We start from the raw sequence: 16,789 nt of genomic DNA, 5'->3' as shown, positions 1-16,789 counted from the left end.
AGGGAAGTCACAGCCAGGCAGAAGAAACAAGATAATAATCAAATCACCAATATTCCTGCTGATACCAGCAGTGTGAAATAAACCACAGTTACAAAACCTTCAAAGGGGGCAAAAACCAAAATCTAAACAAAGGAGCATAAGAGAGAGAGAGGAAAGACAGGAAAGAAGGAGAGTCCACATATATTTGACTTATAGACACTGCCCTCAAAGGGGGCAAAAACCAAAATCTAAACAAAGGAGCATAAGACAGAGACAGGAAAGAAGGAGAGTCCACATATATTTGACTTATAGACACTGCCCTCAAAGGGGGCAAAAAACAAAATCTGATAAAATTTAAAAAGAACAAAAAGACACGTGAAACACTGACTTCGCCTTGACCAGAATCCTCAACCCAGAGCCCACTAACACTCAGGGAAGTCACAGCCAGGCAGAAGAAACAAGATAATAATCAAATCACCAATATTCCTGCTGATACCAGGAGTGAGAAATAAACCACAGTTACAAAACCTTCAAAGTGGGCAAAAACCAAAATCTAAACAAAGGAGCATAAGAGAGAGAGAGGAAAGACAGGAAAGAAGGAGAGCCCACATTTATTAGACTTGGACACTGCCCTCAAAGGAGGCAAAAAAATAAAAAATCTAAAAAAAAAACCCAAAGAGAGAGAGATAGAAAAAAGGCAGGAAATAAGGAGAGTGAGAAAGCAAAAAAGTGAGGAAAATCCTAGCTGCTCTTACTTCAGACCTGCATCTCAAACCACAGTTACAAAACCTTCAAACGGGACAAAAAACAAAATCTAAACAAAGGAGCATTAAAGAGAGAGAGAGGAAAGAAGGAGAGTCCATATTTATTAGACTTGGACACTGCCCTCAAAGGAGGCAAAAAACAAAATCTAAACAAAGGAGCAAAAGAGAGAGAGATAGAAAAAAGGCAGGAAATAAGGAGAGTGTGAAAGCAAAAAAGTGAGGAAAATCCTTGCTGCTCTTACTTCAGACCTGCATCTCCAGCAGGATTAAAAGTTAGTGCCTTAGGCCAAGCTCTGCCACATACCAGGTTCCAGTGAAGAACACCTCTCACAGCAGCTCAAGGAATTGGAACCACAACACAATAAACAGCTAATTCACCACACACCCAAATTCATACACATATATTTGGCTTAGGCACTGTCCTGAAAGGGGGCAAAAAACAAAATCCAAGAAAATTTATAAAGAACAAAAACACATGTGAAACACTGACTTCGCCTTGGCCAAGATCCTCAGCCCAGGGTCCACTAACACACAGGGAAGTCACAGCCAGGCAGAAGAAACAAGATAATAATCAAATCACCAATATTCCTGCTGATACCAGCAGTGTGAAATAAACCACAGTTACAAAACAATAAGAACAAAAAGTCTGTACAGTACATTCAGCCAAAATAAATAAAGAATAAAAAGGCCAATTTACAAAGAGAAAAATAAAACAAAAATTGAAACTAAGAAACATGGCCTCCATAGCACAAGAAGAGAACATAAAAATGACAGCCAACAGAGAAATCCAACAAGACATAGAGAAGCAGCAAATAGAGAAAGATAAAAAGAATTACCAAATACTAATGAACAAGAAAAAAGCAGAACGCGAGAAACACAGACGCGCAAAAAGAACAAATGAACAGAAGGAAAATGAACAGCACAGACACACACAACGACGTAGAGAAAACAGAGCAAAGCAGACACCAGAAGTAAAACATATGGAGAAAGAGCTAACTAGCCACCAGAAACAAACAAAACAGGAAAAAGCAGAAAAAGAAAACCAAAGACGAACACAGAGAACATTTGAGCAGAGACAAATTGAGCAGCAAAAAATAAAAATGAGACGCATTAAAAAAAAATCAAATCAAACTCCAGAAGAACAACAAACACAGCAAAAACAACATGCAGAGAAGGAGAGAACAAGAAGAAGAGGTCAGACTGCTGAACAACAAAAAATGCATCGCCAAGAAGTAACCCATAAAAAAAGATCCCAAAATCTGGAATATCAGGCTGCAATCACCACAACATCCATTCTAAATGACAATACAGAGCACAACCAGAACAACATCAAACCACACAACTGCGGCAGTTTGGACCAAAGATGCGAATTCTGTGCTGCAAAGCATTTTAAGGAAGAAAGACCCACAGATCAAAAATTCACACATTGCTGCTCTAAGGGAAAAGTACATCTACCCCCCATAAAAACAATGCCATTCATCCAGCAGCTTATGACAGGCCAACATCAACACAGCAGAAACTTTACGGAGAATGTCAGATCGATAAATAGTGCCTTAGCATTTGCCTCCATGGGAGCAAACATTGTACCACCACCTGGCCATGGGCCGTACTGCTTCCGGATACACGGCTCAATTTGCCACAGAACAGGGACACTGCACCCACAGCAGGGCCAAGACAGACAATTTGCACAGTTATACATCTTGGATCCCACTGAGGCCACAGAGAAAAGAATGCTAAACAAATCCAACACTAAAATAAAACCTCAACTCATGCAAGCGCTGAGTACACTTATGGCTGAAAACAATCCATTTGCTGAAGCCTGCAAAATGCTACACCAGGTAGAAAAAGAGTGTCAAGACAATGCCCATGAGACTGGCAATGCTATTCAGGAAGTGACCATGTCAATAGTCCACGATCGTGAAAATGACCCTAGACGATATAATGCACCAAACCACAATGAGGTAGCGTTCATTTTCCAAAATAACGAAGGAGAACCACCACTGGAAAGAGATCTACTAATACATTGCAAGCCAAGTGCAGGCAACCCTGATGAGAGAAAAACACAAAGGATTAGTGTCCTAGATCCAAATCTAGAGCCAATGGTGTACCCACTGCTATTCCCCTGTGGAGAACAAAGCTGGGGGATAGACATACCTTTACAACTTAGGCCACAAGTCTTAAAAAATTTAACAAAACAGCCACATGCACCAAGAGTACGAGTCACCCAGATGCAGTACTATGGCTACCGTCTATCCATCAGAGACGAATTTAACCCCTTCCTAAATGCTGGACGCCTAACGCAGCAATACATGGTAGATGCCTACGTTAAAACTGAGGCCAACAGACTCAATTTTGTCCGGCAAAATCAACCAAAATTGAGAGTGGAGAAATACTCAGGGTTGATGGACCACTTAAATGAAGTAGCCAATGCAACAGGCCAAATTCCCGGAAAGACATTTATTTTGCCATCTTCATTTCCAGGAAGCCCAAGAAATATGCTCCAAAACTATCAGGATGCAATGGCCATTGTTAGAAAGTACGGAAAACCAGATCTCTTCATTACAATGACATGTAACCCCAAGTGGGATGAAATTACAGAAAACCTAGAATATGGCCAAACAGCTGCAGCACGACCAGATTTAGTGGCAAGAGTCTTTCACCTCAAACTCAGATCACTAATTGAAGACGTCTGCAAGAAGCATATATTTGGAACACCCACAGCCATTGTGTATGTCATAGAGTTCCAAAAAAGAGGCTTGCCACATGCACACCTATTACTCATCCTAGCAGAAAACTATAAACCTAAAACCGAAGCATCCATAGACAACATAGTATCTGCAGAAATCCCAGACATTGAAAAAACCCCACGACTTCATGCAATCATTACAAAGCATATGATACATGGACCATGTGGAACTCTCAACCAATATTCGCCATGTATGTCCAACCAAAAATGCATCAAAGAATTCCCAAAAGAATACCAAGAACATACTATCGCAAACAAAAACGGTTACCCTAAATACAGAAGAAGAAACACTGGCCAGACAACAATGCAAAAAGGAAAACCAATTGATAACAGGTGGGTTGTACCGTACAATCCATTCCTAGCCCTGAAATACAACTGCCACATCAACGTCGAAGTCTGCGCATCAGTTAAGAGTGTAAAATACCTCTTTAAATATATATACAAGGGCCACGATTGCGCAAAAGTGGTGATCCAGGAACAAGACAATTTGAACCATGATGAAATCAAAACCTACATGGATTCCAGGTATGTCAGCGCACCAGAAGCAGCATGGCGTCTAAATGGATTTGAGATGCATTACCAATCCCATTCAGTACACAGACTAGCAGTTCATCTCCCAAACGAACAATCAGTAATTTTCAACCCCGAAGACATTGGCACAGCAACCGACAGAGCTACAAATCGTGAAACACAATTGACAGCATGGTTCAAACTAAATCAACAAGACCAGAAAGCAAGAAACATATTATACGCAGACATCCCATTACATTATGTCTTTGACACCATAAACAGCACATGGAAAATACGCCAGCGTGGTGCAGAAAAAGTGATTGGTAGAATGTATTCTGTGAACTTGCCATCAGACCCAGAGCGCTACTGCCTACGCCTTTTACTGTTGCATATACCAGGAGCAACATCCTATGAACACCTCAGAACCGTGGATGGAAATGAATACCCAACTTTCCAAGAAGCAGCAAAAACAAGAGGGCTCATAAATGATGAACAAGTGTGGGAAAGTACACTAGAGGATGCAGCACATTACAACATGCCCACACAAATCAGAGAACTCTTTGCCTATATCTGTGTCTTTGCATCCCTCCAAAACATGCAGGAGCTATTTACAAAATATGAACAATACCTCATTGAGGATTACGTCCATAAACATTTACAACACAATACCGAGTGCACAGTATGCCGTGACCTCGCCCTCCAAGAAATTGCCAATATTTTAACACTCCATGGAAAGAAATGCACAGACTACGGCTTGACATACACCATACAGAATACAAAGCACCTGACAGATACATACAACCAAGCCTATGAAAGACAAACAGCAGAAGAGATGTCCAGAACCTTCAATGATGACCAAAAATCAGCCATAGAACAAATTTTAGCAGCAAGCCAAAATGATGAGCTAGACCACCGCTGCTTTTTCTTGGACGGGCCAGGAGGCAGTGGAAAAACATACTTATATAAAACCATACTCAGCACAGTGCGTGGCCAAGGTGAAATCGCACTCCCTGTAGCCTCCACAGGCATAGCAGCTAACCTTCTACAAGGAGGCAGAACATATCACTCACAATTCAAATTGCCAGTACCCATACTTGAAAACTCTGTGTCTAACATGCGCCTCAATTCTCAAGATGCTAAAAATCTAAAAAAAGCAAAAATAATCATTTGGGATGAGTCAACGATGGCACCCAATCAAGCACTAACAACTGTAGACAAACTAATGAAAGAAATCATGGAGAACAACAAGCCCATGGGAGGTAAAGTATTTCTACTGGGAGGAGATTTCCGACAAACACTACCAGTGGTGCCACACGGAAGTCAAACACATATCGTTGAGGCCTGCATAAAATTCAATACTCTGTGGCCCACATTCACAATCCTCAAACTCAAAAACAATATAAGATCCAATGACCCAGATTTCAGCGAGTGGCTAATCAAGGTGGGCAATGGAGAGACACCACGCATTGAGGGATTACCAGAAGATATCATTGAGATCCCAGAAAGCATAATATGCAGAGAGAATATCGTGAGAGAGATTTTTGGAGACAATATTCAAGTGCAAAACGTCCGAAAAATAGCAAACAGATCCATCCTTTGCCCAAAAAACAGTGATGTTGACACCATCAATGACCAGGTGCTCAACATTTTGGAGGGCCAAGAAATCATTTATCTCAGTTCAGACTCAATAGATGACATCACCGAAGAAGATTCCAAAAACTACCCAACAGAATTCCTAAATGACCAAACACCAACGGGAATGCCCAAACATACACTCACCCTGAAAGTAGGCGCAATAATAATGCTTCTTAGAAACCTAAACACAAAAAAAGGATTATGCAATGGCACCCGCCTCATTGTGGAAAACCTTGAAAAGAATATCATCATAGCACAAGTAATTACAGGATCAGCACAGGGAGACATGGTCTTCATTCCAAGAATTGATTTAGCACCATCTTGCACTGACTTGCCATTCACTTTAAGAAGACGACAATACCCAGTCAAATTGGCTTTCGCTATGACAATCAACAAATCACAAGGACAAACCCTGGAAAAGGTCGGAATCTATTTGCCTGACCCAGTATTCAGCCATGGACAATTATATGTAGCATTATCCAGAGTGAGAAGTTTTAACGACGTTGTGGTCAGGGTACTGGAAGGCCCAGAACAAGGAAGACTAATAGCAGGCTCAGAACAAATATTCACCAAAAATGTGGTATATAAAGAAATACTGTAAGGGGGGAGGGGGGGGAACCAAGAAAATAATAAACAAAACATAATATTTAATCAACAAATAGCCACATAATTGATTACGAAAATAATAAAAGAGAAGGACAAACAACAACAACAACCACAAAAAGGGAACAAAAGCAGAGACACAGGGACAAGGGAGAGGGGAGAGCGGAATAAAAAAGGAGACAAAAACAACGACACAGAGAAAGAGACAAAGCGTAAAACAGAGGGGGAGACAAACACAAAAAAATGGGGAAAGATATGAAGAAATACTATGAGGGTTGAGAGACGGAAAACAAAACAAAGAAACTGAGTTTAAAAAGAACACCAAACAAGCATATTATTTAAACAGAAAACACCTGATAACGATGGAAAAAATAAATAAGAAAGATGGAAGAACAAAAGAAAGTGGGACAACGAGAAGAGAATAAAAGGAGAGACAGAGGAACCAGGGAGAGGGGAAAGGAAATAATAGAGTGCAGGAAAGGGAATAAAGCAAAATTCAGCCAACACAAAAATAAAACCTCAACTTATACAAACACTAAGCACACTTATGGCCGAGAACAATCTATTTGCAGAAGCCTGCATAATGTTGCACCAGGTTTAAAAAGAGTATCGAGAAGATGCCGCCAGAACAGACAATGCTATTAAGGAACTGTCCATGACAATAATCCAAGATCACAAAAATGCCTCAAGGTGGTATCATGCACCAAAACAGAATGTGGCTGCATTTATTTTTCTAAAAAATGACAAACAACCACCACTTGAAAGAGATCTTCTAATACACTGCAAACCAAGTGCAGGCGATCCAGACCAGAGAAGAACACAGAGAGTTAGTGTCCTTGATCCGAATCTAGAGCAAATGGTGAACCCCTTGCTATTTCCCTATGGGGCACAAAGCTGGGGAATTTACATACCTTTACAACTCAAACCACAAGCCTTATTAGACTTAACAAAACAGTCCCAAGCACCAAGAGTGAGGGTAAGCCAAATTTAATATTATGGCTACCGCCTTTCCATCAGAGACAACTATAACGCCTTCTAAAATGCTGGACACCTTACACAGCAATATATAGTAGACGGATATGTCAAAACCAAGGCCAACACACTCAATTACGTCCGCCAAAATCAGCTAAAATGGCGAACAGAAAAATACTCAGGATTAATGGTCCAATTACATGATGAAGCCAATGGAGCAGGCTTAATTCCGGAAAATATCTATATTTTGCCATCCTCATTTGCAGGGAGCCCCAGAAACATGCTGTACAACTATCAAGCCACAATGGTGATTGTGAGAAAGTATGGTAAACCTAATGTTCACTATGACTTTGTCTCTGCAAATTGCACTTGGAAATTACGACAACGTGGTTCAGACAAAGTGATCGGACTAATGTATTCTGTAAATTTGCCATTGGACCCAGAGCACTACTGTCTACACCTCCTATTGCTCCACCAATGAGCCCCTGGTGGTGCAGTGGTAAAACTGCCGCCCTGTAACCAGAAGGTTACAAGTTCGATCCTGACCAGGGGCTCAAGGTTGACTCAGCCTTCCATCCTTCCGAGGTCGGTAAAATGAGTACCCAGAATGTTGGGGGCAATATGCTAAATCATTGTAAACCGCTTAGAGAGCTCCGGCTATAAAGCAGTATATAAATGTAAGTGCTATTGCTATTGCTATTGCTATGTTCCAGGTGCAGAATCCTTTAATAATCTCATGAGACACATGACCCTACTCAGCACAGTTCGTGGACAAGGTCAAATCACACTCCCTGTAGCCTCCACAGAAATAGCAGCCAATCTACTAAAGGGAGGCAGAACATACCACTCCAAATTCAAATTACCAGTGCCTAGACTTGAGAACTCCATATCAAATATGCGCCTCAATTCTGCAGATGCAGATAATTAGAGAGAAACAAAAAAACTCATTTGAAACGAGTCTACAATGGCCCCCACATTAGCGCTTTCAAAATTCAACCAACTAATGAAAGAAATAATGGATAACGACAAACCTGTGGAAGAAAAATTTTCCTGATTGGTGGAGATTTCCAGTAAACACTTCTGGTGGTGCCACACGGTAAACACACATGAATGGAAGAACCCTGCATAAAGTAAAATAGGCCTAGGCCCACATTCCAAGTGCTCAACCTTCAAATCACTGTCCAATCAATCAACAAAGAAAACAGCGACTGGCTACTCAAATCTGGCAATGGTGAGACACCGCGCGTTGATGGTCTTCCAGAAAACGTCATTGAGAACCCATCCAAAATTATATGCACAGGGGATATTGTCAAATACATTTTTGGAGACAACATTCCTGTTGCCAATGTGCCCGAAATAGCAAATAGATCTATCCTTCGCCCAAAGAACTCCGATGTTGATGCCATAAATGAACAGGTACTCAACATTTTGGAAGGAGAAGAAGTTGCATAGCTCAGCACAGACACAATTGATGACTCCAGTGAAAAGGATACAAAAAACTATCCAATCAAGTTCCTCAATGAGCTAACACCAACAGGCATGCCTAAGCATTATCTCACCGTGAAACTGCAAGCAATAAATATGCTCCTTAGAAATCTCAACATCAAGAAAGGATTATACAATGGTACCCGCCACATCGTAAAGAACCTGAAAAAACCCCTCATCATTGCTCAAGTGATAACAGGATCAGCAGAGGGAGACATGGTCTTCATCCCCCGTATTGATTTGGCACCATCCTGCACTGATGTACCCTTTACCTTGCAAAGGCGACAATTACCAATTAAATTAGCCTATGCCATGACATTAAATAAATCTCAGGGCCAAACCCGAGAAAAAATAGAGATTAATTTGCAAGAGACAGTATTCAGCCACACACAGTTATATGTGGCATTATCAAGAGTCAGGAGTTTTGCAAACGTTGTGGACAAGGTACTAGAAGACCCAGACCAAGGCAAACTATTAGCAAACTCAAAAATAATATTCACAAGAAATGTGGTGTATACATAAATTCAATAAAAAAAGAAAACAATACCAAAATTATTTAAAAAACTTCAAATATGCTCTATGTGAGATTGAACATTGATTGTTCATCTTAAATCCCACTGAGGCCACATAAAAAAGAATGAAAAATCAATCCAACACAAAAATAAAACCTCACCTTATGCAAGAACTAAGTACACTTATGGCAGAAAACAATTCATTTGCTGAAGCCTGCAAAATGCTACACCAGGTAGAAAGAGAGTGTCAAGAGGAAGCCAACGATGCTATTAAGGAAGTTACCTTGACTATAGTCCAAGATCATGAAAATGACCCAAGACGTTATAATGCACCAAAGCATAATGAGGTAGCGTTTATTTTCCAAAATAAGGATGGAGAACCTCCACTGGAAAGAGATCTACTAATACACTGCAAACCAAGTGCAGGCAAAACATACCATAAAATAACAGAAAGAATTAGTGTCCTAGATCCTAATCTCGAGCCACTGCTGTACCCATTGCTATTCCCCTATGGAGAACAAAGCTGGGGAATAGACATAACTTTACAACTCAGACCACAAGCCTATAAAGCTTTAGCAAAACAGCCATGAGCACCAAGAGTAAGAGTCAGCCATATGCAGTACTGTGGGTTTCCATCAGAGACAACATTAACACCTTCCAAAATGCTGGACGTCTAACACAACAATACATAGTAGATGAATATGTCACAACAGAAGCCAACAGGCTCACTTTTGTCTGGAAAAATCAGCCCAAATTGAGAGTGGAGAAATACTCAAGATTAATGGACCACTAAAATGAAAAAGCCAATGCAACAGGCCTAATTCCTGGAAAGACATTTACTTTGCCATCCTCATTTGCAGGTCGCCTCAGAAACATGCTCCAAAACTATCAGGACGCAATGGCAATTGTCAGAAAGTATGGAAAACCACATCTCTTTATTACCATTACATGCAACCCCAAGTGGGAAAAAATTGTGGATAACCTGCAACATGGCCAAACTGCTGCTGCACGACCTGATTTATTGGCTAGAGTCTTCCACCTAAAACTAAGATCACTAATTGATGACATCTGCAAAAAGCATATTTTTGGGCCACCTAAAGCCATTGTGTATGTCATAGAATTCCAAAAGAGAGGTTTACCACACGCACACATACTGCTCATCCTAAGAGAAAACTATAAACCTAAAACCGAAGCGTCCATAGACAAAATACTACCCACAGAAATCCCGAACGTGGAGAAAACTCCTCGACTATATGCAATCATAACAAAGCATATGATCCATGGACCATGCAGAACACACAATCGGAATTCACCCTGTATGTCAAATGAGAAATGCACAAAGGACTTCCCAAAAGAATACCAGCAACAAACTACTGCAATTAGAAACGGCTACCCCAAATACAGAAGACGAAACACTGGCCAAAGCACAATGGAAAATAACAGGACAATTGATAACAGCTGGGTTGTACCGTATAATCCATAACTAGCCCTGAAATACAACTGTCACATCAACGTTGAAGTCTGCGCTTCAGTTAAGAGCGTAAAAACCCTATTCTAATATGTATACAAGGGCCACAATTGCACAAAAGTAGTGATCCAGAAACAAGACACTTTGAACCACGATGAAATAAAAACCTTCATGGATTCAAGGTATGTCAGCGCACCAGAAGCAGCATGGCGTCTGAATGGATTTAAAATGCATTACCAATCCCATGCAGTCCACAGGCTAGCAGATCATCTCCCAAACGAACAGGCAGTAATTTTCAACCCAGATGACATTGGCGCTGCAGCCGATAGAGCTTCAACTCGCGAAACTCATTTGACAGCTTGGTTCAAATTAAATCAACAAGAAGAGAAAGCAAGAAACATATTATACTCAGACATTCCTTTTCATTATGTCTTTCACTCTGCAAACTGCACTTGGAAATTACGACAACTTGGTGCAGACAAAGTGATCGGGCGAATGTATTCTGTAAATTTGCCATCGGATCCAGAGCGCTACTGCCAACGCCTCCTACTGCTGCATGTACCAGGTGCTACATCCTTCGAAATTCTCAGGAGCGTAAATGGTAATGCCTACCCCACTTTCCAATAAGCTGCCAAAACAAGAGGGCTCATTAATGATGAGCAAGTGTGGTAGAGTACACTAGAAGATGCTGTCCAATACAGCATGCCCAAACAACTCAGAGAACTGCTTGCCTATATCTGCGTATTCGCATCCCTGCAAAACATGCATGAACTGTTTCAAAAATATGAACAATACCTCATTGAGGATTATGTCCATAAACATATATGACACAATGAATATTGCACAAGATGCCGTGACCTCGCCCTTCAAGAAATATCCAACATTCTGACACTCCATGGGAAAAAAAAAAAAAAGACTTTGGATTGACATGAACCATGCAAAATACAGACCAGCTTACAGATGCCTACAACCAGGCCTATGAAAAACACACAACTGAAGAAATGGCAAGAAGCTTCAACGACGAGCAAAAAACAGCCATGGAGCAAATATTAACAGCAAGCCAGAATGATCAGCTTTGCCACCGCTATTTTTTATTGGATGGGCCAGGAGGCAGTGGAAAAACTTACTTATACAAGACCTTACTCAGTACAGTGCATGGCCAAGATGAAGTCGCACTCCCTGTGGCCTCCACAGAAATAGCATCCAATCTACTACAGGGAGGCAGAACATACCACTCCCAGTTCAAACTACCAGCACCTATACTTGAGAACTTCATATCAAACATGCGCCTCAATTCTGCAGATGCTAAAAATATAAAAAAAGCAAAGATAATCATTTGGGACGATTCAACAATGGCACCCACTCTAGCACTCACAGTAGTGGACAAACTAATTAGAGAGATTATGGAAAACAACAAACCCATGGGAGGAAAAATATTTTTGCTGGCAGGAAATTTCCAGCAAACACTTCCAGTGGTGCCACATGGTAGCCAGACACATATCGTTGAAGCCTGCATAAAATATATTACGCTATGGCCCACATTCAAAATCCTCAAGCTACAAAACAATATCCGATCCATCGACGCGGAATTCAGCAAGTGGCTAATCAAAGTTGGCAATGGAGAAACACCACGCATTGAAGGACTTCCAGAGGACATCATTGAAATCCCAGCCAGAATAATATGCACAGGGGATATCGATATTTCCGAAGACTACATTCCTGTTGACAATGTTCCCAGAATAGAAAACAGATCCATCCTTTGACCTAAGAACTCCAATGTTGACACCATAAATGAACAGGTGTTCAACATTTTGGAAGGAGAAGAAGTCACATATCTCAGCGCAGACACAATAGATGATTCCACTAAGGAGGATTAAAAAAACTACCCTATTGAATTCCTCAATGACCAAACACCAACAGGAATGCCTAAGCTTTAACTCACCCTGAAAGTAGGTGCAATAATTATGCTCCTGAGAAATCTAGACACCAAGAAAGAATTATGCAATGGCACCCGCCTCATCATAAAAAACCTGGGGGGGGAAATTCATCATTGCTCAAGTGATTACAGGATCGACACAGGGAGACATGGACTTCATCCCCCAAATTGATTAGGCACCATCCTGTACTGACTTACCATTTCCCTTGAGAAGGCGACAGTTCCCGATAAAATTGGCTTTTCCAATGACAATAAGTAAGTCACAGGGTCAGACCCAAGAAAAGGTTTGGATCTATTTGCCCAAGATAGTATTCAGCCACGGACAGTTATATGTGGCATTATCAAGAGTCAGAAGTTTTACAAACGTCGTGGTCAAGGTGCTAGAAGGCCCAGAACAAGGAAGACTATTACCAAACTCAGAAAGAATTTTCACAAAGACTGTGGTGCATAAAGAAATACTATGAGGGTTGGGGGGGAAACCAAAACATGATTCAGATGAGTAAGTTAAGTTCAATACTGAGTATAAAAAATAAAAATATATATAAAAACAAGAACTATGCTCTAAAAGTTGCCTCATAAGTAAGAAAAAACTAAATAAGGGAGAAGGAAGGGCAAAAGAAAGCGGGACAGAGGGGAGAGGGGGAAAACAGAGACAGAGGGCCAAGGGAGAGGGGAAAGGAAACAAGAGAGTGCAGGAGACGGAAGGGTAGAAAACAAGAGGGTGGAATGGGAGAAAGAAAAACAGATACAAAAGTATGGGTCAAAATACAGGGAGCGAGAGTAGGAGAAAACAATAAGACCAAGAAAACAGAAAGATGGGAATTAGAAGAGGTGGAAGAAAGGAAGGAAGAGAAGGAGAGGGAGAAAGCAGACAGGAAGAAAAGAAAACAGAGGAAGAGAGAGAGAAAAGGAAGACAAAGGAAAGACAAAAATAGAACAAAATAAAAGGAAAAGAGGGCAAACAAGAGAGGAAAGGAATAAAGTGAACAACAACAACAGGTACTAGCGCCCGTTATTTTAACGGGCTTAAAATTACTAGTTACTTTATAAGAGCCTGAATGCCAGGGTCTGTATCCTGGAATTAGAGTCTCATCATCAGAATTTGCATATTTTGCGGGTTCTAAAACATCTGGGAAAGATGGACTCTATTAATTTCATTAAAGATTTTCTCCACATAATATTCACTTTGCCAGAGGAGTATGTGTTGGAAAGAGCTTATCATATACCTATTCCTCCACGTGGCAGTGATAAGCCTCGTCCATTCATCATAAAGTTTTTAAAATCTACAGTTAAAGAGGATCTTTTGAGGCATGCTGGAGAAGGAAAGGACTTTCTGTGGGAAAGCTCTTGAATAATGTTCTTCCCATATTTTCCCAAAGAAGTTGCTGACAGACGGTGTTCCTTCCAAAAAGTTCACGTGATGGCTAGAGAAAGAAAATTAAAGATCCATCATGTTCATTTTCCAGCAATGTTTTGCATTTGCCATGAGAATAAATTTAGATCCTTTCATGATTCGTCAACCTCTGTGCAATTTCTGTCTGCTTTGAGCCATGTTGGAGAATGAATAATTACAGAAATCCGTAATTTGAATTCTTTATTGGCATTTAGTAGAGCCCTAAAGACCTACCTGTTCGGCCTGGCTTTCCAGGGTTTTTAAATTGTTTTAAAGGGTTTTCAATGTATCGGGTTTTTATAAGGTTTTGAATTGTTTTATTTTTAGCTGTTTTATTGTATTTTAAAATTTTTATTCCCGATCATTGATTGATTTTAACTGTTCTATGATATTTGTGAACTGCCCTGAGCTGTTTTGTAAGGGCAGTCTAAAAATCAAATGAATGAATGAATGAATGAAATTTAGACTAACTCTTACTATTTGAACATCGGCCGAGGCCTCTTATCTTCTTTCGCTTCCCTTCAAGGCCTCTATACCAAAGTTAATTATTATCCTGACTTCAATTGCTTTCACAGGGGGCTACTGAACTGGAAGTACACATTATTTTTGATTGGTTGTTTGTTCCTTTGACTTTTTTCTTCTTCAGCTTTTTTACTTGTTGGATCAATTGGAGTTTATAACGTTATGTTGTCCTTACGAATAATTATGTACCTGTCAAGTTGTATTCACCTACTTCTTCACATTTACACATATTCATTTGTTTTTTGCTGTTTGGGCTTTTTTTTGTGTGTGTGATCTTTTTAATAATTGAGCATGACAGTTCCTATGGTTAGCTGGAATATTCACCGATTATGCCAGCCTTCAGAAATTCACAAAGTGTTGGTCAAGTTAGGAGAATCGGCTGCTGAGGTTGCCTTTCTCATATTTTGCCAGTTGAAAAATCCCTTTGCAATGGTTATGGGTGGGGAAAGTCTATGTCTGTGGCAATTCTACGAGGGCGAAGGGTGTGGCCACTTTAATTCATAAATCCTTTAAATTAATTGTTGAACGGGATATAAGGTCATTTCCTTGTATTTATTGATAGCATGGGTGGTCAACGCGTGACATTAATGAATTTGTATGGTCCAGATACAGATTCTCCAGAATTAATACACGGTTGTTTTGCACATTTACATACCTTGACTTTTGATCACCTGATTATTGGTGGAGACCTGAATCAGACTCTTGATCCCCTTCTTGACCTCAACACTGCCCCCCCCCATCTAGACCACACTCTCGAACCCATACCACACTTAAGGCTTATATGTCAGATTTTAATCTAGCACACAAAGGGCATCTTCTCAATCCTTCTCAATGGGAATATTTATTTATTTCTCCTGTCTATAAAAATTGTTTTAGGTTGGATTATTTTTTGATACCTTGTTCCTTAGTGTCCCAAGTTCAGGCATGTAATATTGATGTCATAGCAATCTCAGATAACGCCCCCGTTAAGATGGTTGTTCATTTGGAAAGTTGCTCTAATACCTCATTTAGGTGGTATATGAATATATCCCTGCTGAATGAACCTCAATTTAATAGACAAATGGAACAGGAGATGGAGGAATTTTTATTTATTATTACAAGGAGAAGGAGGGAGATGGAATGCACACAAACTTGGTATTGCTTGCAGTGCCTCTGTGCAACTTACAGTCCTGTCTTTGTTGCAGTCCTCCAGCTTGCTTTCCATGGTAAACATTGCCTGTGAGTGGTAGGATGTTTCTGCATCACAGCAGCACCTTATTTTTAAACAGTACTTCTTTCATTTGCTTGGCACATTTTGCCAGAAGGGAGAGCACCTTGGAAGCCTAGCAGCAGCTCATCAACTGTTAAGTCATACAGAGGAATGATATCTGCTGCACAAACAAGATCCAGATACTTCTAATGGTTGCCAGCTTGGCAGTCACTCTTCTTTCCTGTCATGTGGCTTTGTCATAGAACCTTAAAGTACCTGTGATGTCCTCAAACTATCTCAGCTGCATTATGGCACAGAAGCAGGAAGGCCCCAAATGTGCTGTCCACAGTCCCTGAAGCACTTCATGGTTGGTATGAAACACACTAGCAGGCCAAGCTATGCTTTCAGTCCTGTGCGGTCAAGGTGCTTCCTTGGGGACATTAGAAGCTGTTGCCCTCTGAGTCAGACCATTGAGCAGCATTGTCTACTCTGACTGGCAGAGGCTCTCCAGGGCTTCAGGCAGTATTTGGACTCCTCCCTCAAGGTTCATGATGGTTCTTGGTTTCAGATTGCAGGGGAGGGAGTTGCTTCACTCACTTCACCAGACTCAGCTCCTCTTGGAGGACCCAGACCTCACCTCAGCATTGTTCATCTCATCACTGAGTTGCACATCCCTAAATATCTTTATTCCACTCACACATCCCTCCAGAGGCCTCCCACTTCATTTCCTGCCTCCACCTCCATCCTTCCTGATGAACCTCCTTGCTCACCCTCCTTTCAGTGTTTCCCAAGCCAAGCTCCTCCTATCCCGGGGCTCTCTCAGGTGTCAGAAGCCCCACCTCATCGCCTTTGTTCACACTGGCTGCTACATGAACATCCGCTGGCCCCCCTACTTTTGCCCAGTTTCCTCGCATTGCTTGACCAGCACCAGTCACTCTGGCCAGGCCTTATGCCACATCAGGACCCCACACTACTCTGTCTCCCCATGTTGCTTCCCCCTTCTGGCTGAGTCAAGCAGAGGATGAGGTGTGAGGAACGGACAGTGTCTCTGATTTTTTCACACACCATCCTTGTG

General features: G+C 41.0%; 1 protein-coding gene across 3 annotated transcripts in view; it reads left to right on the top strand.

Annotated features, from left to right (window-relative positions):
• LOC128329530 (uncharacterized) overlaps nt 1–16,789 on the top strand; it is a 215,141-nt gene that overhangs the window by 128,920 nt on the left and 69,432 nt on the right. The window lies entirely within an intron of this gene.

Source organism: Hemicordylus capensis, chromosome 6 (genome assembly GCF_027244095.1).
Source record: "Hemicordylus capensis ecotype Gifberg chromosome 6, rHemCap1.1.pri, whole genome shotgun sequence".
In the NCBI taxonomy this organism is placed as follows: Eukaryota; Metazoa; Chordata; class Lepidosauria; order Squamata; family Cordylidae; genus Hemicordylus; species Hemicordylus capensis.
This window is presented reverse-complemented; position numbering and strand designations above follow the sequence as displayed.